General features: G+C 50.2%; 1 long non-coding RNA gene across 2 annotated transcripts in view; it reads left to right on the forward strand.

Moving 5' to 3' along the window:
- LOC106497390 (uncharacterized) overlaps positions 1–24857 on the forward strand; it is a 40587-nt gene that overhangs the window by 10224 nt on the left and 5506 nt on the right. The window contains exons 2-3 of one of the 2 annotated variants that reach the window (XR_010885730.1): positions 97–166; positions 22720–22866. This is a non-coding gene — a long non-coding RNA (uncharacterized lncRNA). The remainder of the gene's footprint in view (positions 1–96; positions 167–22719; positions 22867–24857) is intronic. The other variant, XR_010885731.1, reaches the window with a different exon arrangement.

Raw genomic sequence — 24857 nt, forward strand, 5'->3', positions numbered from 1 at the left:
ATTTCTCCATGAGTGACATTCAGTAATTACTTGACATCCATCCATACATGTGGGAGCCTCTTTCTAATTGAGACAAATTTTCTTTTCCTTAACCAGACACGACTGCGCATTTGTGGAGTGGGATACCTTGGGAAGGGCAGGGACGTCTCCACTTGAACAAGGAGAGGTGAGTCCCTGGAAGTCTTGTTGAAGGAGTGAGTTCAACTCATGCACGGGAGACCAGCTCTTTCACCTGATCCCTCCCACAGCCAAATTTCCCAGCTAGGCGTTTGAAAAGGGGCCAGTTGTTAGCTGCTGCTGGAGAAGGCCAATGGCGATAATCTGGTGAGCCTAGATGGAGCTAGAGGCAGGCGGCCAAGGCAGGTCCTTGCAAAGCCACCTGCTTTCCGGGGTCCAGCAGTGCCTTCTTGCTGGGTACCAATGAAGCTGTGGCCAGCAAACACCCTCCCGGTGCAGGGAAAGAAGATGGGTGTAAACCTTACGGGAAGAAAAGGCAGTAGGGAGGAAGAGAGCCTTTCAACAGAAATTGAGGGTTTGCAATGTTGTCAAGTTGGGAGTCACTGAGAGGAGGGTCGGCTTTTTTTGTTTTTTTTGTTTAACTATTTCATGAGTTGTTCCATTATTATTTGGCATCTGAATCCTGCTCTGTTGTTGTGATGTACTCTGCTGGCAGCCATGGAGCAAACATCACAGTCTTCCCTGCAGATGATGTGCCCCTGAGCTCCTGGGGGGAGGCGGACAGACAGCCTTCCGACCACCCTGCTTTTGGGTTTTCCTCAGGCGAGAAGGCAGAGGAGCGCCCGGGCTGGTAGTGTGGGCTCCTCAGCCGAGAAGCAGGCAGGGCCCAGCAGGGAGCAGAGCACACTCAGGGCAGGCTGTATGGGGGCTAGCCCCATGTTTATCAGCCCTCACGGGAGCTGTGGCTGGAGAGGGCCGGAGCCTCGTCAGGCCCTGATCAGAGTAGGGATAGCTCGTCCAGTCCCAGCCTGTACAGCGGCTGCTCCCCTCGGAGACACACTGATGCTTTGGTACCCAATGGTGGTCCCTGGTTTCTTCAGTTTAGACTCAGCCAGGGAGAATAACCAGAGAAAAGGGTGTTGCTTGTCTGCACCCTCCAAGCCCCAAGCACATCCAGCAAAGCACTGCCTTTGCTTCCCACTACGGTCACATCTGACCCTTATTACTTCTGCAAGGTGGAACAAGGCAGGAAAAATGGCTGTGCAGCGAGTTTCTTCATGCGCCAGGATTTATTAAGAACAATAGGGGAAATCAATCCGTCTATGTAGAATACATCGCAGGCTGCAATGGGATAAAGCATTTATTCCGCTCTTGAAGGGTAGAGCTATAACTCATGAGAGGCAAAACCCTTAGTGCTCCAGAGTCCCTTCCCTTCATGTGTGCAGAGGAATGCTTTAGCCCATGGCAACCTACCAGCTATTGAATTTGTGTGGAGAATCTGCCTCCTGTTCCCCTCCGCCGGCCCCTTTTTGGAAGGCGAGTCACTCATTAAAACACACCTCTAGAAAAATGAAGGGGCTGTCTGTTCAAAGGCATCTCTGCATCTCAGTTTTACTTAAAACAGAAAGTCAAGGCAGAGGAGAGAATAGAAATGTCTCAGGGACGTAAAAGCAACCCCCAACAATTTTTGAGTGGAAAGACCATGCTTAAAACTAATAACAGGTTTTGCTGCAACTTTTTGCTGATGCCTAAGGACCAGACATTGCAAGTATAACAGAGAGGGACTCATTGGGGTGTCATGATGAGGACAGGGAGATGATGTGTGGGGAGATCTGTGTTTTGTGGCTGATCTCCAGTGCTGACTAGCTATATATGTGTGTATATTGTAAGTGCTACTCTGTGCCCAGCTCTCCAGCTTGTGAAGGAAGGCATGCAGTGCAAAGACTAGAGCACTGGTTAGTAGGGGCAAAAGGTGACTGGGATTTGTTATAATCTTTCTGGGTGTGAGAGAGTGCGGGGGGAGCATTAATAGTGAAATGGTATTTTCACTAAGCCTATTTTCACTGGATCTAATCTATCTTGTGGGAAGAAGATCTCTTCAATAGGGCAGACCCTGCGAGGCTGATGAGCTGTTTGGCAGGGGTCTGGAGAGCCAAGGAATGTGGGCAGGGGGAGGCGAAGCAATTGAGCAGACACATGTCAGATGGCCTTCCACAGCAGAGATAACTTGGTAGGTAGTGTGCTGTTGGGCAGATGGGGTTAATTCTTACACCCAAATTAAAAGGCGACCGAGGGGGGAATGTTTTATTAATGAAAGCAGCCCTTTGTGAGCATTCCTCCTGAGGCACGTTCCCTCCACCCTCTGCCTTTCCCCCTGGCTTCTGTCTGGCCCTGCGTCTTGCTCGGTACCTGCTCAGCTGCCACTCACCCACTGATAGGTTTCATCAAGAAATGTCTCCGGCATGTCCGAGTCCTGGGCCCAGGCGAGTGAGGCTGGGAAGGAGGAGGGACGAGGTCTGTGGCTAGGCTGGAGAGGAAGACACACCATGGGCAGGCAGAGCTCAGGCTGTCCCAGGTTTCATGTCAGCCCATTGATTGCTGCAATGTTACTGCAAGGGTCACCTCTTGCTGGTACCAAAGAGTAAGAGAGGCCTTGGTTTGCAGAGCGCAAGCTACACTTCAGGTCAAAAGAGGGTACTTCAGTGGGCTGGGAATGTAGGGGATGACTGGAGACCAGATTGGGGAGGTTTGGAGTGCCTTACTCATCACCCAGTCCCTTTCACATCCCACTGCCTCTGCCCTGCCAAATGATGGGCTCAAGAGAAGGGAAAGAGGAGCTGGTTTCTCTATGCCAGAAGCCAGCCTCTCCCACGCCCTCATACCCCACTGTCTTCCCCTGCCCATTTCTCCGTGGGACCATGCGGCAGCTTGTTGTGCCAAAGGACAGGGCTGTGGGAGCAGAAGGGTTGTGAACAGAGATTATTTCTGTTGCTTTGTTAAAAATAACACAAAAGCTATTTTATGACGATTGACTTAGAAGAAGGAGCAAGTGGAGCTCAATTCCCAGAGCACCTTTTAAAAAGGCTCTGCATGTGCACGCATGTGTCTTATGCATGTCAGAAGAGAGCACCCAAGGCAGGCTGGGTTGGGAAACCTCGTGGGGAAGAAGGGAAGAGACCCCAGTGCACGGCCGCTTCCCTGAGGGAGTCCCTGCGGGGCCTATGTTTGATCTGAGGCTCAGTTGTGCTCCTCTGAAACCTGGGGATGTCAGGAGCTCTGAGAAAGCCTGGGATGGAAGAAGATGCTATTTGCATTTTTCCTAGGAATTCATCTATTTGTATAAATATGGTGTCTTGGCGTATGCGCACACTCCCCGACGCATGCGTTTGAAGAGAAACATGCTGTCCCCGTGGTGCTCTCTACTCAGGGTTAGTCTGAAATTCCCACTCTTCCTAGAGGAGCCTTAACTCCCCTCCCCTCTTCCAACATAGCGATGGCTGTGGTCACGGAAGTCCCAAGCTGTTTCACTGGGCGGTAGCGGAGTTTCATTGCAGAGGATGGAGACTCTTCCTTTCCAATTTGCCCAGACATCATAAAAGTTCGAACAGATCACAACGTCGTCAAAACACCGAGCCCCCGTTTGCTTCTGCCCTCAGATTGACAAGTGGGATTAGCACCCTGGTGAAGCAGGGTGTAATAGTGTGTCACGGGCATGGGGAAAAGCCCAGAAGCATGCGGAGGACAGAGAGGTTAGCCGAAGGGCAGGTCTGTCTGTGGACGTGAGGTTGGGGGACGGATATGAGAGCAATCTAGGAGCTGTGTGCATAAAACCTCCATGGATATTTACTCTAGCAGAAGGGAGGACTGCCCGGTATGCTAGTTATGCCGTGCTGGGAGCAGTTTAAGCTCAACTGGAGAAAGCCAGTGTTAGCCTGGAAGAAGAGTAGATATGTGCACCAGAGTAGCAAGCAGGAGTAGTGGTTGACCTATAGGGCTGTCATTTTAATGGTGTGGTTTTCCGTGTAGACAACCCCAGAACAGAGCAGCTAGCCTGCCATCCCGTGTGTCTGGCTGTCTGAGTAGGATGTATAACACGGCCCTGTCTGTGCGTGGTGGTCATTGCCTTCCCGCATGGGTAACGCCGGCTCCATCCCCAGTCCAGCAAAGCAGATCCCAAATTTCCAATACGCATCAGGTGCCTCTTTCACCATGTGGAATAGCCCCATCACTGCTAAAAACATATGTAATACTTCCCAAATACTGCTTTTATGTCAGCAATTGCTTTAGTTATCTTGAGGACAGTCCGTGACCACGGATGAGGGTTCCTTGGCTGGCCTTTGCTGTCTTTTTAAGACATGGATATTGCTCGTTTGGAGACCTGAACAACACTTATGCTCCACCATAAAGCTCCTGAGAAATGTGGAGTAGTGTGAAAAGCTTTGTCTGTGTTTTTCAGTATAACCTTGCCTTTTCCTTTTCTAAATGATCTTGTTTTAAGTTAAGATTTAGGAGGGTTGCATTTTCTTTCCTGGTTTTTGTGCGGTTTTGGTTCGGCCAGGAGAAAGGCAGGATCTGCCCATAATTCGCCGTTCAATTTGTGGTCAGGCCCCGTGTTTCCTCGCCCTCTGGCCGCACATCCATGTGGCCATAACTGCTCCGGCTGCGGTTCTCAGCTCAGGCCCAGTTGGGGTGCGGAGCTGGCGGCACCGGGGGCCTTGCTGTGAGGCGCCGAGCGTGTGCCGACCGGCGCTGGCCGGGCACGGTGGCGACGGCGTCCCGACAAGGCGGGGCCGCGGGCTCCCGGTGCGTGGAGGCGCCCGGAGGCTGCGCGGGGGCCCCGGCGGCCATTTTGCGGGAGCCGAGCGCTGCCTGTAAGATGGCCGCATGGGCATGAGGTAGGGCGCAGCGCCGCGTCGCCTTCGCCACGCTGCCTCCCTCACGCCGTCCCCTCCTTATCGTGCTAATTACCGATGAAGGCAGAACAATAACGGGAGCTGGCATGCCCCAGTTCTTTCTCTGCCACCTCCTTCCTCGGGCGGAAAATCTGCACGCACACCTCCCCCCCCCCCCCGCCCGCCAGCCCCTCCGTGATATTAATTGAATTAACATACTTCCTAATTTGCCCTGTGTTTTCCGTGCGCCTGCTCCCAGCCGCCCTGTCATGGCTTATCCAACTGGTGGGGAAGGCACAAACGCGTTCTCTCCCTCCGCTCGTTTGTTCGTATGCGAAAAATCCTTAATGACATATAAAAAGGGTGGCGTGGGGGTGGGGGTGACGGGACAATAGCCCATGAGGGATTTGGCAGGGAGACATGCAATATTTACAGAGATAGACCATCTTTGCTGTCATTTTGTTGGTGGATTACGAAGGCCGTTTTCCCCGCGTTCCTCTATTTATTTATTTTTTTCGATGACGGGGGGGGGTGGGGAACGCGTTGGCATGCTGCTGTTTTGCACGCATTGCTTCACCTATGAAAAGGACACGTTAAGGTGTTTCCATAAACCCCTGGATGACAAAGAAAGCGTCTTTCTGTTCCACTCGTAGGCAACAATGACAGAAGCCTTTAAAACCATGATTTTTTTCCCCCCCAATGATTTCAGAAGGCTTCCCCTAAAAGGAACTTAAATACATATCATTAAAACCAAAGCACTAAGCTCCGCTCCTGCTAACTATGCCATGCTTTTTGTTTCTGATAGTATTTGTCCATCGCAGAGAGCAAGCTAACGGATGCAGAGCCTCCCCCGCCCTTCTCTCTTTGTTTAAATGACAAAATGTTTCTATGTTTTTATTTAGAAAATAAACCTTAGTGTTTTTTTCTTCTTTTTTTTTTATTTTTTAATTTATCTTGGTGTGAAATTCAAATTCCCCTCTTCCCAGATCTTGGGAACCCATGTTCCTCATGATCACTTTTCTCTCCTTTATCTAAAAACACTACATTATTTTGTAGTATTACTCTGAAAACACTGCAATAATATTTTGAATTTGAGTATTTGGGGCTTCAGGATATTGCAATATTTTTTTATAAGCGAGGAATGAAAAGCAATGATTTAAGTATGTAATGCACAATACAGATGCCATGCATTGTAAATACATTTCAGGGGCATAAAATCCAACACAGAAAGCCGGTGTTCCACAAAAGCTAGGAATCCAAAAATAACTGTAAAAATGAATTGTCTGTCTGGACGAATCTCTCAGATCCAGCCAATATTTCCAGGGTTACAGTATACAACTGGTTTACTTATTGGTATAAATATCTCATTTTAAAATGCTGACGATAAACTGGAAAAAAGGTGAAGAAGGTATTTGAGTGATTACTGGATACTGTAGATTTCCTGTATTTAATTTCATACTTACATGCTATTTGCTTATCCCATGTTTATGGGTATGCACTTTAGCTTCATATAAATCTCTCCTGTCTGTCTGTCTTGCTGTTCTTTTCTCTTCTGCTATCCCATCTGCTTCCCATGGTGCCTTCTTCTGAAACCACATCGCAAGATCTGATGGGGATAATGGGAATCCGCTTCTGGTCTCTATCATAAACATGCCAACATGGGCTATTGTGTCAGGAGCCGGCGGTCACCAGATGGTGCTTGGTTGCCCAGGGTCTCTGTCGCTGGGTTTGGCCTCCCTGTAAACCAACAGCTCCTGTAGTATTGTGTTTCCCCGAGATCTACCTACCCTGGCTAAGGAAGGTGTAATGACCTTGGATAATATGTTCCAGGAAGGAAATTTGTTTGGGTGCACTGGGACCTGTGCAGCCTCAGCCATGTGGATATGGGCCACCAGTGCAGAGCTGAGATGTGTTAATTCCCATGCTGAGCTGTGTTCACCCTGTCTGCCTTTGTGGGTGGGAAAACTAGCACATTCGTTTGTATAGGACTAAATGCTGTCTTCGTGCAAAACAGGATCCGTGCCAGCTTGAGAAGATGTCTCCCCTGGCTAGCTTCATGGACTGGGCTTGGGAATACAGGACAGAGGGACCTCTTTGTCTGCAGGGTGCAGACAAAATCAGGGTAGCTCCTCTTATCCAGGCTCCCAGACAGCTTTCATGTGTCTGTGAAAGGACTGGCTTGTGCAGGTGTCATTGAGAGGTGGAAGTGGTTATGGAAAGTGACTGAGGTATGGGCTTTCCCTGTGAACAAATGTTTGGTGGGTCCCAGCCAGCAGAGACCCAGGGACAAATCCTACTTTTCATTTGGTACCTGTGTCTCCTCAGGAGGTCTTGAACATTGTTGTGAATGTGAGCTGCATGGAGCAGATTAATGAAGAAATGAAGATTGAAAATATAAACACTGAGGGCAATGGCTGTTCCTGAATGCACACAGATGGAAAGAGCCTGGCATAATTACATTTGGTGAAGGGCTGCCATGAATGAAACCAATTAAAGGAGAAGCAATGCTTGTATGAGAGAGCGGAAGACAACCACTCCTCCATGTCTTCTTGGGCATCCACCTTCTAGTGAGGGGTCAGTCAGTCCTGGATCCTCAAGTCCCGGGTGAGCTTGTACATGCACCTGCGTCCTGGCTTAGTTGGACTTTGTTCATTTGCCAGGGCAAAAAAGAATAAAATGGGAAACGTAGGACGCTAGCGGGGCAGGAGCTGAGTTGGCTTGCAGCCAGCCCCAGCCTCGCAGTCTCCATTGTCTCATGGTTTTAATGCATGCCTAGAAATCCAGTATTTAGGATTCAGGTTACCATTGTAAAGCAGAAAGGTCACGCTCAGCACTGCTTGGCATGGATTCTTCAGGCAGCTCTTTTGCCTGTGTGCCCCACGTTGGGACTGCGTTGGCAGACGGCCTTGGGTAGGGAGGCTGCATGGGCCGGGAGCGTGCGTCTGCTGTCTCCGGCATGGTGCGCACCGTGTGAGTGGCAGTACTGGCTTTGTGGTTTGATGAGGGCAGCAGGAGGGAGGCAGTGTGAGGTGGAGGGAGGTGTCCGGAAAGCCACATGAAGGAGAGGGTATCAGGCCAGGTTTGCATAGGCTGGGCAGCCAAGGCTGAGGGTGCCTTACTGACAAGCTTGACAGAAAATAAAAACCAGGAGCAACATATCTCTTCCTGGCTCTTGTCTGATCAAACACTCAGACAAATTCAGTGGGAACTTCCGGAATAGCTGTGGATACTGCTGGTGGCAGTCAAGGCTAGGAGAGTCTTTTGGGGCTGTTCCTCCTGATTTATGCAGCCATAGGTAGAGCCTTGAGGAGCTCTGCCCTGCCAGATTGTCTTGCCCACAGAGGATGTATCAGTGCCCTCTTCCAGGGTCTGCACTTTTCATTAGCCTAAAAAATGAGGAATAGCTGACCTGCCTGGGAAAGGCACCCAGAGGGAAGCTAAAGGTACTTTATCACGATCAGCTGGGTATTAATGTGAGGACCTTTGCTTAAAGGAAGCAATAATGCTGCATTGTCTCTGATTTTTTGGCCAGGAAGAAGGGTTGATCAAATTATCATAGATTACATTGGGTTGAAGCAGGGCTGCCTTGGGTCCTCTTTAACCTACTGGGTGTACTGATGACTCTCAGGAGTGGTCCGAGCCAGTGTCCTAAAGGGTGTTGATGTAGGAGGCCACAACACGAACTAGGAAATTTGGCCTCTGTGAGTGGGTGGCCCTGGGTGAAGGACTGTGTGTGCAGTTAAGAAGGAGCTGACTCATGAGCAGGTCTGTGATCCAGTCCAAAAGAAGTGCAAATGCCATGGACAATCCTTACAGAGGAGGGGAGCCAGGGGCCAGGCCTGAGAGGGAGATCTTTCTGCTGGGGATTAGAAGACCCCAGAATGCTGCCTGGGCATCTGGCAGCCTCTTGTCTTTGTGTATTCCTCTCTGAACATGCCCCTGCCCCATGAGGCTGGTACTGTTGCTTCTCTGGGGAGCAGGCACATGGGGTTAATGTCACAGCAGTTCCCTACAGAAGGGAACCATTGCATTTGCCTATTAACAGCACCGCTTCGTCTAAAGCCCACTTTGTCCTTTTTCCTTTCTTTCTCCCCATCACCACCACATCCCCAAGGGGAACAACCCTGATCATAGCAAAACTTGGAAGCAAAGGCTGTGGCTAGCGCTTCAACCTCTGAAAAGTAATAGTTTGTAGCATTGATCCCTGGGACCCTTTTTTGTAAGAGGAGAGAATGCCTGTGTGTGTGTGTGCTCATGGAGGTGGCAGGGGCAAGGCCATACGAACGTCAATTGGCTGTACTTGTGGACACTTACTGCTCTGGCCTGCTCTGAGGACAGCTTGCAAACCAGTGCTTGACTTCCCCACTGCCAGGGCTCAGGAGAAAAATGTCTGCTTTTCCTTTTCCTTGGTCACTCCATTAACTGAGAGGTCCTGTTCAGCACTGTGCGGTGAACTGAGAGGTACTATGTTCAGCACTGTGGTAGGCTCTGCCTAAGAGCCAGAGGAAGAGATGCTGTCTCTGAGCTGTCCTTGTGGGGCTGTGCAGGAACTCTCTGGGTTACTGCAGACACGTCCCAGGTTGGCACTTGGATCGGTCTCTCGGGGGAACGGGCTTCGCCTGCCCTTTTGTGATACATTGCATAAGCACCACTGTGGCCCTAGTACCCACTTGTCTGAATTGTGGAAGTGTCTGGGAGCTCATCTAACTGAAGGGCAGACTGCATGCATGGTTCAGGACATGTACAAAGAGGGACTATCACTCCTTGGGCTCTTTTAGGCCTGGTTTTCATTACCCCTGCAAAGCTCTGCTAACGGCCCTCTCTTTTCATCCATGGCATCTAAAGCAGTTCTGGTCCTGTGCCTTCCCCAGGCTGGGCTTCTCAGTGGTATGGAACTGAGGAGCAGGGTGAAAATACAGAGTGCTAATGAGTGGCTGCTAGATTGGGACCCATCAAACTCATTTTACTTGTGATCAGGTTCATGGGTGATATGGCAGAGCAAGCTGACTGCTTCAGGAGGAAACAGATGATTCACATACTTAAGTGCTGGCTGGGGAGTCCGTTAGGGGGTTGTTTCCTTGCAAAGAGATCTTACCTGCAGCGAGCTGTATTTCTGTAGGCTCTGGCTGACAGGATCTCAGACTTCTGTCTCCTTCCATCCCCAGATGTGAGAGATTAAATGAGTGCCCGTTATTGCTGCAAGAGTTTTAGGATATGGTAGGAAGTGGCTGGTTTCCAGTCCATAATCAACAGCATGCAACATAATTCGGTGCCTAGGGAAATAAAGACGCAGGTTACTTTGTTCATTTCTCCATGGTCTTCCTTCCTTCTTGCTTTCCTTCTTCCTAGCCACTGGAAGAAGTACCTAGTCTACTGCGTGCAGTGGTCTGAGGATGATGATAGTGTGCTTTATTCCAGCTTTTTGCAGCTATTGGCAATCAAGTGTGAGTCAGAGCAGCAGCTGCACATCCTCCAAACCCTGAAGGGCTCTGTAAAGCCCTCTAGAGAAGCCCACAGCAGAGCCAGCTTTGCAGCTCAAGGCTGAGCTGGGTCATTACCTTTGTGCCACCATCCTTCTGTGGCTCAGTCCCAAGGACTTGGGGACAGCTCCTGCCCCTCTTCCCTGGCCCTGACATCATCTCTGCTTGCAGTGCTAGCAGCCACAACTCTTCCACGACTCATCTTCCAGGTGACTTTTCACATTCCCTTGAGCTATTCCTCATGGCTAGTCCTTTCCTCTTCTTCAAACCCTCCTCAGAGTCCATGTCCACCCTGCTGGGGTTGAGCCAGCATGGCAAGAGCTGAACCAAGGAGGGAAATGCAGTGACTGTTTCCCAAGCCCCACAAAGTGCCTTTGTGCCTTTTCTGGGCAAGGGCTGCCTGTGTTGACCCATTTGGGCAGGCCTGGCATGGCGTGGGTGTTGTTCAGAGCCAGCAGTCAGTTTTGCAGTCCCTTTTGAAAGCAGAGAAGTTTATTGCCCTTGTTCCTTAGTTTGGGCATGAGTGCTGCAGCTTATCATCTTCCCTGAACATCCCAGCTTCTCTCTGCTGCATGAAGTGGCTCCTGCGGTGCTTTGTCAGGGACAGAGGTGGAGTCTGGTGACATAGAGGACCTCTCAGGTAGTAAATGCCATTATGGGCCTTCAATATCGAGGAGAAACCTGGCGCCTGTGTCAATATTCAGCACTGCGGGTGCCCATGAGGATATCTGGTGTCTCTAAGCAAACTGGTCCCTGGCAGTTGTCTAAGGGAGAGAAGAGCTTCCTCTCTCAGATGGGAGAGCCAAGGCAGGAGCATGCACAGGTCATTGTCCGTGGGGAAGCCACCTCATCTTCTACCCATCATGGGTGCCCTGGAAGTGGTATCAGGTCAGCACTATGCGCCAGGCCTGAGTGATGAGGAGGGACATACTAGGACAGCAACAGGTCCTTCAGCAGGGCTGTCTGTGCTGGCCCCACACCACACTTGGGCCCCAGGCCAGCCTGGGAGGGACTGTGGTGGTGGCAAGCAGTACTGGCACCTCTTTATCGTTGTCCCTGTGTGGCTGTGTTCGGAGAGAGCGGGTGGTAGCGAGGCCACCGTGCCTGGGGAGAAGAGAAGTCTCCAGTGATGAACACTCCTTTTGCCACGGCGGCCCCAAGGAGTGTGAGGCTGCATGACAGCCTGATAGACGCTGTCTGCAGGCCTCCCTGGCCCTAGAGCTGGCCTCAAGCCTTCATGGCTCTTCCTCTTTGGCTGATGGTGACACATTTCTGTCATGAACTGAGAGGAGATGCCAGCGTAAGATGATCCTGGTCATGTCATCTGGGATTAGGTACCAAACCCAGCCATGCTGCGAGCAGTGAAGGAGGCAGCTGTCCTGAGCACTGGTGAACATGATCCAGAGCTAATCCTAGGTAACCTGCTCTCTGCAGACACCTGTAGCGAGGCGTGATCCCAAGGGCTCGCAGTCCCACACTGTAACTGCTCCCAGGGGTCTGCGGCTCCCTGGAAATGCTGCTGGAGTAATATTCCTTTTTGCCATGGCTGTGACTAGCTTGCACAAGGCTTGCAGTCAGAGGAAGGGTGCTAGCTTTGTAGGGTATAGGCCTAAACATTTCAGGAGGATTTGCTTTCCTACAGAGCCTATTGCTCTCCCAGGAAGATGGGAAAACTCTGGTCCTAAAGGAATGAACACTGTACTTCGACATCAGACTTCCCAGGAACCACAGGGAAAAAAACCCACCTACCATCTTTTTTCATTTCTCCATTTTTCTCTCTGCCTATCAATCTGTCAGTGAGCTAGATGCTAATCCACAGCAGCAGCAGCACAAATAAAGCTAGACTAGAGGGATGCTAATTTATGCCTGGATTTCATGCTTTGTTTTACTTCGACACTTTATTGGACAGAATAGGCTTTGTGAATGACGTAAAATGTCGTGTGTACTCTCCCTGTGGCAGGTTCATGCACATGCAGTGGGAGAAGTTCATTTATATATATCCCTGCAGCTTTGCACATGCCCATCTTTGCTGCCTTGGGTAGTTTTGCGGGGGGCTGTTTCTGATAAACTACCATCTGATAAAGAGAACTTAAATGGTTTCAGGCCTGAAACACAGGTTTTGTGGCAGGGATGATGTGTATGAATAACCCCCAGATTGACGCCAATACTTCATGCCAGTGAACTCTATGCAGTGCCATAGAAGAACAACCTTGCTGGGATGTGGCAGATCTGTCCTGGAGGAGGAAGACGAGTTGGCCACAACAGTCCTTGCTGGTTCAGGTTCAGTTGACAGCATGATGTAAGAGAGATATAGCACTGTGATGAATGAAGCCTGTTCAAACACACTGGTTGCATTAGCAGTGCAGTAGCCCTTAGAAATCTGGTCTAGCACTGGGTGCCTGGTGTATGAGGTGCTATACAGCACCTAGCGAAACTTGGTCCCTGCCTGCAAGAGATGACACTCTGAATACTCAATCTAAGTTTTGTCATGCTGTGTTTGAAACCCACAGATGTGTTTCCAGTCTCAGCTTGCCTTCTAGGATGATGCCAGCATTTATGCATCTAAGCTGTAATTTTTACGCTCTAACTGGGTAACCAGACAACAGTCTCTGCAATTTGCATGAATAAATGTCATGTAAAATCATATGCTCACGGATAGTGACCATCTGAAAAGTTATGTTCTAAGGCAATTTGTTCTGAGTGATCTGGAGAGCTAATTTAATGAGATGTTGAGATTTATATGTCTCAACGTCTGAGAGGAAGAGCATGAATAGATTTAAGGTCACAGAAGCAGTTAGAGCCTGCCAGGCCTGACTGTCCTGCAGTGGAGGTGAACTTACCTATGTGGTACAAGTCGGTGAGGAGTTTTATCACTTGTTGTTTGTGAACCCTATAGTGTTAAATTGTGTTGGTCAGGAAAAGAGCCTTTGAAATACACAGTCTTAGAATAAGGCAAAGTTTTAAGAATGTTAAGATAAGTGTTAATAATGAGGGGTGTTAAGTGGTTTTGCAAAAGTACATGACTGACTTTAAGAAGCTTTTTGAGAATCTAGGATCTGCGCTTTAGAGCTGTGACCCTTTGGGTATCTGAAAGGAAGGGATTGGTGCACAGGGAATAGATGTGTTGAGGGATTGGTGAGGTCTTCAGCTTCCATTAGAGGCAAGTGGAACGAGATTGCCAAGTAGCTTTGAGTCTCTGCGCTTAAGATGCTGGTACAAAGTGACAAATCACTGTTTAAGCAAAGAACAGCCAAGACAGAGCCAGAGAGGACTTTGAAATGGCCTCACTGGCTCAGATCTAAGAATCCCCCTACTTTTTCACCAGCCCACAACTCCTGCTGGACTCCTGGCTAGCTGCAGTGGGAAAAGCCTTGGTCTTCTACCAAGGTCTGCTCTCAGCTTCACCAGGTTAAATGCTAAGTGAGGATTAAATTGCACTCAGTTAAAGCTGCCCAAATGTACAGCATGGAAATGAGAGCAGAATTGTGACTGCCCTTGTTGCTCTTTACTATCAAATTCCTTTCCTCATCCTTGAGTCCTTGGAAGCTGATCTCTGTAGGGTTTTGTTTCATACTGTGTCTGCATTGCCATATTAAAAGCATAGCTCTGTTCCTGAGTTGTTTGTGTCACTGCATGTCGAGTGCTTATCTCTGTGTATTGGAGCAGAGGAATGTGGCAATAAAACTGTTCACAACTATTTGTTTGGATAAAAAACACAGATTTACTTATCTGGCAGTAGCTTCCCTTTTTTTAGCAGAAATGTTTGCACAAGTGACTTGTACAAGTGACAAGTCACAGTGGTCAAGGGAAGGAAATGCTTCACTGGCACTCATGTGCTTGGGTTTCTGTGTGAAGTTTTGCCTGTCTTGTTTATAGTGGTGTCCAGAAATCTCTTTGATTCCCTCTTATGGAGAATAAAAAGGTTCCAGGCAGTGGATCTAGCTGCAGAAATAGTATCATGGGAGCTGGGCTACCTCTACCACACTGAGGCAGTTCTCTTTGGGATTTGCATAACAGCTTTTCTCTTTTCTGACTACACTGATGGACAGGAATAGTTTGCTTGCTCCTGAGGTGCATCTGTTTGTGTAGGTGGAAGTGGGTTGTAGCATTTGTGTTTGTAGCTTTTGCTGAGCTCCTCAAAGAGTCTTTGGGCTGATCTCTGCTCAGATGGGGGGATCCTCTGAGCAGCATCACATCTTGCATTGCACAGGCCTTCATGTGCAAACATCATAGGTGTATTGAAGTATTTGGCTTTGTGTGGATCTTGAAGACTGCCTGTCTCCAAGACAGGCAAGGTCTCTTTGTTTTGTCTCCCTCCGGGTATCTTATGCATTTGCATATATGGAAAATTTTGTCGTCATCTCCCCCTGCTCCACCCCACGTTCCCATCACTCTGCCGACTCGTGGGCATTTCCAGCTGAACAGTGTCTGCCGAGACCGGCTTTCCAGCCAAGCGCAAACACCCCCGTCTGCACCACCTTCTCTATTGCCTTCCACAGAGGGGAATGGGGTAGCTGGAGGTGGTCATATTTGGGGTTTTTTTCCTAATTTTCTCTCCTGATATTTAATAACTGGAAATAGGATGACAGTGAGGTCCTGAAGGGAGTCTGGTCTGTTCCCCGAGTGTCCATCCTGATCCCTGCTCCTTTCCCTTTTTCTCCCACTTTAGAGGATCTGGCAGCAGGACTGAAGAAAGCAGTCCAAATGGGGCAGCAAATCTGGTTTCTTGCTCTAATCCACAAGGTCAGGTTTAAGCAATTTTTCTCCCTGTCTGGAAAGACCTGGAGTGGTTGTACCAATAAATGCCTTGCTCCACAGGTCAGCCTTTCACCTGCATGAGCATGTCCTTTCTAGGCCGATTTTAAGTTGCTAATCCTCTCCAAAGTGCCTCAATCTCCACCTCCCCTTCCCAAACCTGTATCAGCCCTGCTGCTGCCAGACTTGAACACCCTGAGGCTTCATCCCTCAGGCCTGCAATCTCTCTGTACACCTCTGAGCAGCCCTGCTCCTCCAGCCCGCTGCCTGCATTGCTCTTGGGAGAAGCTGGGCCATTGGAGTGGCCGGGGGCGGAAGAAGGGGGTGGAGGAGAGACGGGGCAGCTGCGGGGCTTGTGTTAGTAAACACTTCCTTGGGTTCACATTTTAATTCCTCTCCCCCCCTCCCCATCTTCTCCCCCATCCTTTCCCTTTTCTATATGCTCACACAATGAGACCATTGTCAAGGGGTGATTTGAATGAGGGGTCTCCAGGCATGTTCCCAGCATTGTCAAACAGAGTGGGAAAAAAACACAACTCTAGCCTAGCCAGGAGGACCAGACCAGACTGAGACAGATGCCTAAATTAGCGACAAAGCCTTTTGAATGTCCCCCCTAGACAAGGGTTGCCTTGTGCATGCGTGCGTGTGTGTGTGCATGCTCGTGGGTGTGTGTTTGTGACTGGGTGGCAGCTTGCATGTCTCCCCATGTTAATTAGTTTTGCATGCATGTCTGATAAGGTGCCAATGAATATATTTGTACTCCTTCCATTGGCGAAAACTGTTTTAGCGGTGGGGGAGATGAGGGGCACTGGGAGGAGGCGGGGGTGTGCTCAGCACAGCCCGGCAGCCTGCGGTAATTGAGCTGTGTGGAGCAGGGAGAAGAAGGGGTGAGTGTTGCTGTGACTTCTGTCGTATCGGAGGAGCTGGGCTTCCTAGCGGTGTGATCTGCTGCTTTAGTTGCAAATTATGGAGAGTTTAAAAGAGAACTGAAGCTTTTTTTGGTTCACTGGATCTTTCGCTTCATCTTTGCTGATTGTCTGGCTGAGGGTCTGTAGGCTCTTTCTTCTCCATTGCCCTGTGTCTCTCTCTCAACTCCCTTAAAAGGTGTTTATTTCCAACAGTTTTATAGCCATCTTTGTATATACACATATGCATGCAATCACTCACACACAGCCTCAGCAACAGCTTCTCCAGAAAGGGAGTCAAATCCACTGCCAGTTAAAAAATACAGGAAAGAAGTGAGCTGTGTGAATGTGAAAGGGTGGAGCAGTCAAAAGGGGCAAATGGAAATGCAGAACAGGAGTTGGGGAAACAGAGATAACATGTATGGTATAACAGATTTATCAACATTTGCTTAGGATAGAGTTATTAATTACCAGTGCAGAGAAAAGTCTTCCTATATCCCCAGCGTATGGACCAACGCAGAATGTCATTCCTAAAATGCTGTTCTCATCTGTCTGTCCATCTACCTGGGCTTGGACAAGAATTCATTGGATACGTAGGGATGTAAACAGCAGATCACATCTAATTAATTTCATGTCTAAATTAATTTTGCATCCTTTCACTTAAAGCAACAAGACTTGAGACCCGACATACATTTCTTGAGCATGCCGAAAAGAAGCTCTCTAGCATGGCCCAAAATGTCTGTTCTCCCCATACTCCTGTCTGCGTCTAAACAGCTGATGTATAATGAAAGAGCAGGCAGTTTACATGGCTGAGCAACGACTGCCACATGGCTGATCTGGAGTGGAGGTTGTTTTGGGAAGTTTTGCTGCAGCATGACTTGTTTGCTGTGGAGTTTGGTGGCACCCAGCTTCACGCTGGCTCCTGCACGCTTTGCTTTTTCTCGCTGTGCTTGTGGGGTCCTGGTGTTGGTTGGTGAAGGTACGGAGAGCAGGAGCAGCACCGCAGACACTGCAGGTCTGCTGGTCCTGCGGGGAGACTGAGTGGAAGATGTCTCAGTTGGAGTGTCAGGGAATGGGATTGACTCCTTTCGATGCACTGGCTGAGGAGGAAAGGGAAGGTCACGGTGAACAAGGTATGATGTGGCCATTGACAGCAGTGGGGTTTGGACTTAGCAAGGGCTGACACCTCTTTCTCCAGTAGCTGTGCATCTGCTCTGGAGTTTTCTTTCCTGTGTAAGAGCTGGGAGGTGAGGCTGGAGCTTGTGGCTAGCATGAAGTGGTGTTAGAATAGCCAGTGAAAAGCAAGGCCACCTGCATGGAGGAGAGCTGACATGTTGCCAGCTGCACAGGCCAGGCTGTGAGGAGGAGAAGCTCTCCTTTGTGTTCAGCGAAGTCCAGGAACGCATGCAAGCTCCTAGGGACTGGCTGCAGTTTCACATCAACCTGCACAGAGCATCTGCAGGAGAGCGCTCATGGCCAGCCCAAAGAGCTCTCCTCAAAATCCTCTCTGCCGTTCAAACAATAGGCAGGGTCGGCAACTCAGGAAAGCATGTGAATAATGTGCAGGAAAAAGGGACTCTACTGAAATGCAGGTCATCCAGTTGGAGAACAAAGGCAATTTCGTGTGACTTATCAGTGGCACTTAATTGCATGGGGTGAATAATGAGCAGTCAGGGACACAGCTCTGTGTTCCTCCCAGGAAACTGCAGTGAGTGGTCAAGCCCTGTGTTTGGAAACCATGAGCCAATGCCAGCAAATCGTTGGCTTCCTCAGAGAGAGTAAGCCCCAGTTCTCCACCTCTGCAGCCCATTTCAGAGCCATTGGACTCCTCTGAGGAGCATTCTCCCCTGCAAAGACTAGGAACTCTCGGTCTTTTTGTAGAAGCAAAGCTTCTCTCTTCACCCCATGCTTTGAGAAGCCCATTATAAGAATGACCCCTTGATTGCAAAGTAATTGTGTTAACCCCACATGGACATGAGTTACAAACAAGAGGGGGACTTGCTGTTGGGACAAGTTACTCTGTGGTTGCTTGGACCTTTCATTTTCTTGCAGAATGAATGTGTTGTCCATGCCTGACCCAGATGCAATGTGGTCTCTGATCACAAGGAAGAACTTGCAAACATCATCCAGCAAAGGGCTGGCAGTTCCCTCCCTTGCCTGTGCTCTTTTTCTGAGCAGAGGCCTTGCTGGAGGCCCCTTCCAGCTTATCTTCCTCCCCGCTGCCCTGCTTTCCTGCTTTCCTTTTTGAGCATCCCTGTGTCTCCTTAATTCTGCTCCCAAGCCCCATGCAGGGCCCTGGGAACTGCTTTGTCAGAGCTCCTTGCCAGGTTGATCTGCAGAAGGTTTTCTTCCTCTCTTTTGGGATAACTATTCCCTACAAGCAAAGCCTCTTAATGAATCTGTGGCAGCAAAGTAGGTAATGCGCTCGCCCTGCCAAGGCTGCTTGGCACAGCTGGAGTCACGTAATCGGGCTAGCCTGCCAGCAAGGGACAGAGCAGGAAGAGTTAAATGGGGAGTAGTGCAGGGACAACTAATCCCCAGCATGAAGAGCAGCACAGACCTCACTGTCCTTCATCGCCCTCCCCCCCATCCATACACTCTTCCTCCCTCTCCACCGCATCCTACGTATTTCTCTCCCTCTCCCACATCCTCCCCTTACTTATTTCATCTTCTGTCTTTCTTTACCTCCTCTTCTGCATCATTTTCTCACTTCTACCCCCAATTTCTCTCTTGCCCCCTGCTCTTGCCAGCATGTTCCCCTCTCACATGCTCTGTCATGTCTCCAAAGCTGGCTTTCAAGTGGGAACGAGGGACTGTCTATTTGGGCTGTGGTGGAGGTCACAGCTATATGGGGATTGTTTAAAAGAGATTTGCCCACATCCCAGCCCATGTGACCAGCCTCAGCTGCAGGTCTCTCTTTCTTAATCTGGAGATAAGCGTGATTATCCGAGGAAGGGCTGTTTGGAGCTTTGTAACTGTGACAGGGGAGCTTTCAAGTCGCACTTTGCTGGCAGAGCAGCGTTTAAAGCCGGGGAATCAGATTCCAAGCGTGGCTTTGCATCTCGTTTCTGCTGGGAACATGGTGCAGGGCTGGCAGTGGGGATGGGAGCTTTATTAGGACTTTGCTTATGATGCGGAAAAGGAGTTGGGGGAGGGATATGGGGGGAAGAGGGAGGCGCAAAAATCCTGATTCACCATTTCCCAGTCAATGGTGAAATAACAGAGATGCTCTGATTCAAGGGGACAGGCCAGCCCAAGCCCTGGTGTAGAGGAATAAAGTCTCACTGACCTCGCTGCACTCACCCTGGGGAGGAATTTGGTAGTTAGGTCACTTCTGCCTTGGTGGCATCCTTGGCAGAGAGCACGTGGCTGTAGTAACTGCCTCCCAGTCAGGCCAGACACAGACCTGGAGCTTGGTGAAGTCAAGGTCAGTATTGTGGAAGGAGGTTTTGTGGCACAGAGTTGACATAGAGACCTGGACTCTTCCCGCTGAGCCTTTGCTTGGGTCCTGCCCAAGCCAGTGGTGTGTTACCATGCTGCAGCTCTTTAGCTAGAGTCGCGTGAATGTAGTGTTTGGATTCCTGGCCCGTCTCCAAGACAGAGCAGCCCATTTCTCCTCCTAAGAGGCCTTAGGAAAAGCTCACTAGTGCTAAGGCTAGGATCATGGCAGATAATACAGGGGTGCTTCCCTGCCCTTGTCCACAGTGCTTCTCCATTGAGAAAGGTTTTCTGCCAGTTGCAAGGAGAGTGTTTCCAGAAAACACCTGGCCAGGGGAGTGGGAGGAGAGGCACCTGGCCTTTGAATCTGACCCCAAAATCCCTGGGGCTGAACATCCTCTTGCTCCTCAGGGGTACCCAGAAATAGGACAACCTCTATCCGGTACGTCCCAGCCTGCTGTGAGCACAGAGACCTGTGGGGCTGAGCCGCAGGAGGACCTGTGGGTTTCCTTCTCTTCATAAAGTGCGCTTTTTTCTGGACAGTGTTTTCTGGATGCTGGCCCAGCTGGCTGCACCTCTGGTCACACTCACCAGTAGCAGGGCTTCTTCATCTCCTCTCCACATCTGTGCTCAGCCATGCAGATTGGTTTGTAACAACATCCCCTTCCTCCCTCATCAGCTGATGCCTGTGAGCAGCATGTCTCCCCCTTGTTTTAGGGGCCTGGTCTTTGAGATGAGGGGCTATTTCCTTGCAGGGACCTAAACCCCACTGATTTTGTCCTTTCCTCCCCCATCCCTCCTCCTCTGTCCGTGATATGTGCTACCATCTTTTTTTGCTCAGATTACCTCCTTCTGGTTGGCGTGGAGCAAAGGCAGGAATGAAGTGCAGATGGAGTGGGGAGGAGTTACCCTTCTGTTTTCTGGGAGTGTTTTGCATTGATTTTCCCCCAGATTCTGTGCCAGCCCAGAGCATTGCAGCTCATTCAGTCCAAAGTGCTCTTTCCTCTCAGACATTGCTAAGGCAGTGAGCTTGTTCTGGAGAGCATTTATGGTGGACCCCTTGAAGCGAGAACTTGGGGCTGGTGTGCTGGTGGGGACACAGCATGGCAGCAGAGAGGGAGAGGCAGGGAGCATGGGCCACATGGGCTAGAAGGGGCCTTTATGCTCCTCAGTGCAGGCGAGGATTCGGACATGAGAGCCAGGTGGCTGGAGCAATCAGATGGGGCTGAGGGGTTCTGTTTTTTCATGTTTTCCTCTGTGTGGGATACAGGGTAGGTGTGCAGAGAGGTCCTGGCTCCCCCTGCCAGGGGGACGCAGCTCAGTAGTTATCCCTGCAGGCTGCAGCTGTCCTGGCACTGCTGCTTGAGCGAGCGCTGGCAGGAGGGATGCGTGGTGCAGCGTCTGCAGGCTGCTGACAGCATCCCAGCCCAGGGCCTGGGCTGTAGCCCTGGCTGCGCGCTGGCTGCAGCGTTTTTAGCCTGGGGTCGTATACTCTTGTTCCTGGAATTGTTCTGCCCTCCAGCTCCCCTGGGTCACTCTGTCGAGACCCTCGCACAAGTGGTCTCCAGGGCCCTGTTTGGAAATGAAATGCTCTTAGCAGCTCTCACGGCTCAACTTCCCTTTGCAAGCTGGCTCTCCGGGCGCACGCAGGCGAAGCAGCAGATCCAGCCCTGCTGGGAGATAAACATGTCATGCACCAGTGCTCGAGGCAGCCAGGCTCCATGTCAAAGGAAACCCTATCCATTCATCCCTGTTCACAGGATGGCTTGCTGGAGGTGGGCCTTCGCGGGGCAACTGTGCAATCAGGCAAGGAATGCAAGAATACTTAGCAATTGCATAGTTTAATATTGTAGTGGTGTCTTGTATTGCTGGAGGCTGAAATACTTAACATCTCATACATGGGGCCCAGTCCCTAAAGGTTTCTTTCACCAGGACAGACATCAAGATAGGGTTTAGTGGAAATGTTCTGCTGTGGAACAGGCGCTTCTTTGCTTCTATTTGTAGAATAGAAACTCGTAACAGAGGCTCGTAACAGAGTTTCTTTTGATGGAGATGGGTCAAGGAGAAAGAAAATGGATCCAAGCCAGGGGCTGGAATCTGGGTCGAGGTTGAATCAGGACTAAATGCCAACTCTTTGGACTGCCACTTGGGCAGAACTAGCTGTTCTTGCTATTTTCTCCTTGGAAATTGTTCAGGTTCCAGCACAGAAGCTGAGGCCAGTTCGGTCCGAAGGACACCCTGAACAATTCCCATGTGCTCCTCCCCTGCATGCACATACCCACAGTTTTAGCTGTGGGAATTTGCAGTGAAAAAAATAAGCTGCCCTTTCACCGGGGTTTGTTTATGGAGGGACGGTTGCTTGCTTATATCATGTTAGTGAGGAGTATAAGATATCCCTCTTGTTCTTCCATGAAGGCACATCTTATATTTGCAGAATTCTGCCATGGTGGTTATACAGTCTTAAATCAACCCAGCTGATAAGTGAGGCAGGGCATATACCTGATGCCTGAAGGTAGGAGGATTCAAACATGTCTGCAGGGCAGGCAGTTCAGTTTGTCTCTGCCAGTTGCAAAAGGGAAGCAGTTGCAAATGCATCATCTTGAGAGCAAGCTCTTAAATATCTCCCACATTGTCTGCCTGCCCCTGCAGCCCCACACGGCTGGTCTGTGGATGGAAGCTCTGTTTTCCTGGTGCCCCCATGAACTTTCTTTCTTGCTATTTTTCTTTGTATGCTGCTTATATGAATCATCTTCAGTGCCTACAGATTATTCCAGGGCTTTACTGAGGATCTGGCCAACATATGTAGCCTTGCTCCTCAATATGGCACTCGATGAAGAAACTAGGAGAAACTGGACACAGGATGTTTTTCTTCTAGTGACTGCAAGACTGAGCAGTCCAAATCCCTGACTGCAGCCCTGTTGCACAGATAACACATGTCCCGGGGGAGAATAAAAGCTCTCCTAGAGATCCATGCAGCCTTGGATCCAGCAGAGAGAACGTAGGCAGGAACATGTAGGTGTTGGCGTGTGCGGGCATGAACACGTGTACTCTGGGGTAAGCATGCCCATCTGTGCAGGCATGGTCCCACGTGTGTCTGTGCAGCAGCCCATCTGTGTCCATGCACTTGCACTGTGCGAACGTGCGTGCTGTCTGCCTGAAGCATGAGCTTTGGGGTAGAGGGTGAGAGGAGGACATTCTTCTTAAGAGCCTTTTAAAATGATTTGATCTCTAAGACAAAGTGTTTGAATTGCAAGGGAAAGGCTTGATTTATTTTCTGTACATTTCTGCCAGTTTTTAGGCACAGGCTAAGACTGTCCAGAGTGGAGGAGTCAGCGAGCGCTGGTGTTTCGAAGCAGAGAAGTAGGAATGAGACGCCTGAGCTCCCAGCTCAGCTGGCACCAGCGCCCTGGGAGATCGCAGTTCTGCAGCTCCATCAGGGTGAGCCATCCTAGGCCATTCACTCCAGGAGTCAGTTTGCCCCTGCTAGGCAGGTCCCCAACAAATTTCGTTCTCATCAACCTTCACAAAGCGCCTTCAGCTCTTTGGGTTAGAGATGTCACATCTGTGCACTAGGTTTGTTGCCAAGACTGTGAAAGGGGACTCTGAGGGACAGCCCGTCGGCGGTGTGAGACGAACATTAGTGCAGCGAGTGTGCAGAGCGTGGTTAATGACTCCGCTCTGCCCGAACACACTGAGCCATGAGAAGTGATCAGCCCCTTATGGAAAGCTTCTTATCACCATTCTGGGCCTATGGTAAATGGAGGGAAGCAAGGTAGAAGGGATTAATGGAGCGATCCATTTGGGATGTGGCAAGGAAAGATTTCCTGACATGACGCACAGGCAAAGGAGCTAAAAAAGCAAGTGGCATATCTGAGACTGTAGTGTAATCAAAGGCTGCGTCAGGGCTGAGAGGGAGGGGAACAGCCAAGGGAGGTGGCAGCCAGGAGCCGTTTCTGTTGCTGGGTTTTAGGTGATGCCAAGTAGAGTGAATGAAAAGCGCTAACTCGACTGATCTGAAGCCATTGAGAGAAGAAACGGAGTGAGCGGGGAACAGGGTGGAGGGGACCACGCAGGGGATGCAAAGCAATGAACCCAACCTTTGGGATTTTAAAGGGCTGAGTGGATGGCGATCTGTGAGGTGCTGAAAGATTAGGTGAAGAAGGGAGCTGACACATAGTAAAGATCTGCAAGGTGGCCCTGGTCCACAAAGGGGAGCCAGGACAGAGTCTTGCAGGCACGGAGAAAGGTGGCTGTGGGACAGAAGAGCAGTCACAGTGCCACAGTGAACTGTTTCCTAAATATGAGCTGAGCCCAGAAGCCAGGACATGAACAAGGTTTCCAGGAGAGAAAAAAAGGAGCTATGAAGAAATCATGACCATACCATGAGGGAGTAGGAGAACTGTCCCTATTGAGAGCTGTTCACTGGAGCGTCTGCAGGATGGAACAAAGAAAGAAAGAGTCTGTGACAGATGTATCACACGTCCTTGGGAAGTTAGGCTTGTGCATGGATAGAGAGGTGCAGATCACAGTCCGAAGGGGTGACTTACCCATTTCTGAAATGAAGCAAGTCTGGGGAGGGAGCAGCATTTCTCTCTGCTATCAGCACAATGCGCCATCATCACTATGGGTTGGGAAGAGACAAGTAACTTCTCCAAACTATGTGTTAGGCAGAAAGCAGCATCCATGCTGGAGTTTGAGCACAGCCCTGGGATTAACACTCCCAAGGGACAGGAAAGTTCATTTCCTGGCCTGTGCCTGCACAGCATCCCTGTGCCAGGTTGGGGCTGCAGCCATCTCTGCTGCCACGGGAGCTCCATCAGCACCAGCTCCTCCTGCAGCCGCCAGGACCCTCTACGACTGGGAAGGTAAAAGCTCTGGGAGCTCTGACTTGGTTTAAGTCGCCAGACTGGCTGTACACCGTCACCACACAGGCACTTTGGAGAAATGCTGAGAGACCCAGAGACACAATTCAGGGCCTTGCTATTGTTGCTATGGCCATTTATTACAAGCCCCCTGGCACCTCGGTACGTGAGTCCAGTTTTTGTGATTGATTAAAAGCAAAAGCCTTGACCAAAAAAAAAAAAAAGTTTGCTTGCAACCTCATCGCCATAGTAACGGAGGTCCTGAGGACACCTCTGCAAAGTAGGTCACCACAGGCCCTGTTTCCCTGTGTCTCCAAGGCCTGGGCCTCCCGCAAGCAGCACGTCTGGGAAAGCGGCATGCACCTGCTGCGTCCTGGCCTGGTGCCTTCATCCCAACGGAGCCTGCCCATGCCAACCTGCTCCAGGAAGTCCAGACTGGGAGAGGTGGCCTTCAACGAGGCTGATCCTGGAGCTGGGAGCTCGATGGTGATGCCAGACTGGTGGTGTGGTGCCAACCGGAGCATCCCGCCACCAGCATATCCAGGGGAGCCATGAGGAGTGCTGGCC

This window comes from Apteryx mantelli, chromosome 15 (genome assembly GCF_036417845.1).
Source record: "Apteryx mantelli isolate bAptMan1 chromosome 15, bAptMan1.hap1, whole genome shotgun sequence".
NCBI lineage: Eukaryota > Metazoa > Chordata > Aves > Apterygiformes > Apterygidae > Apteryx > Apteryx mantelli.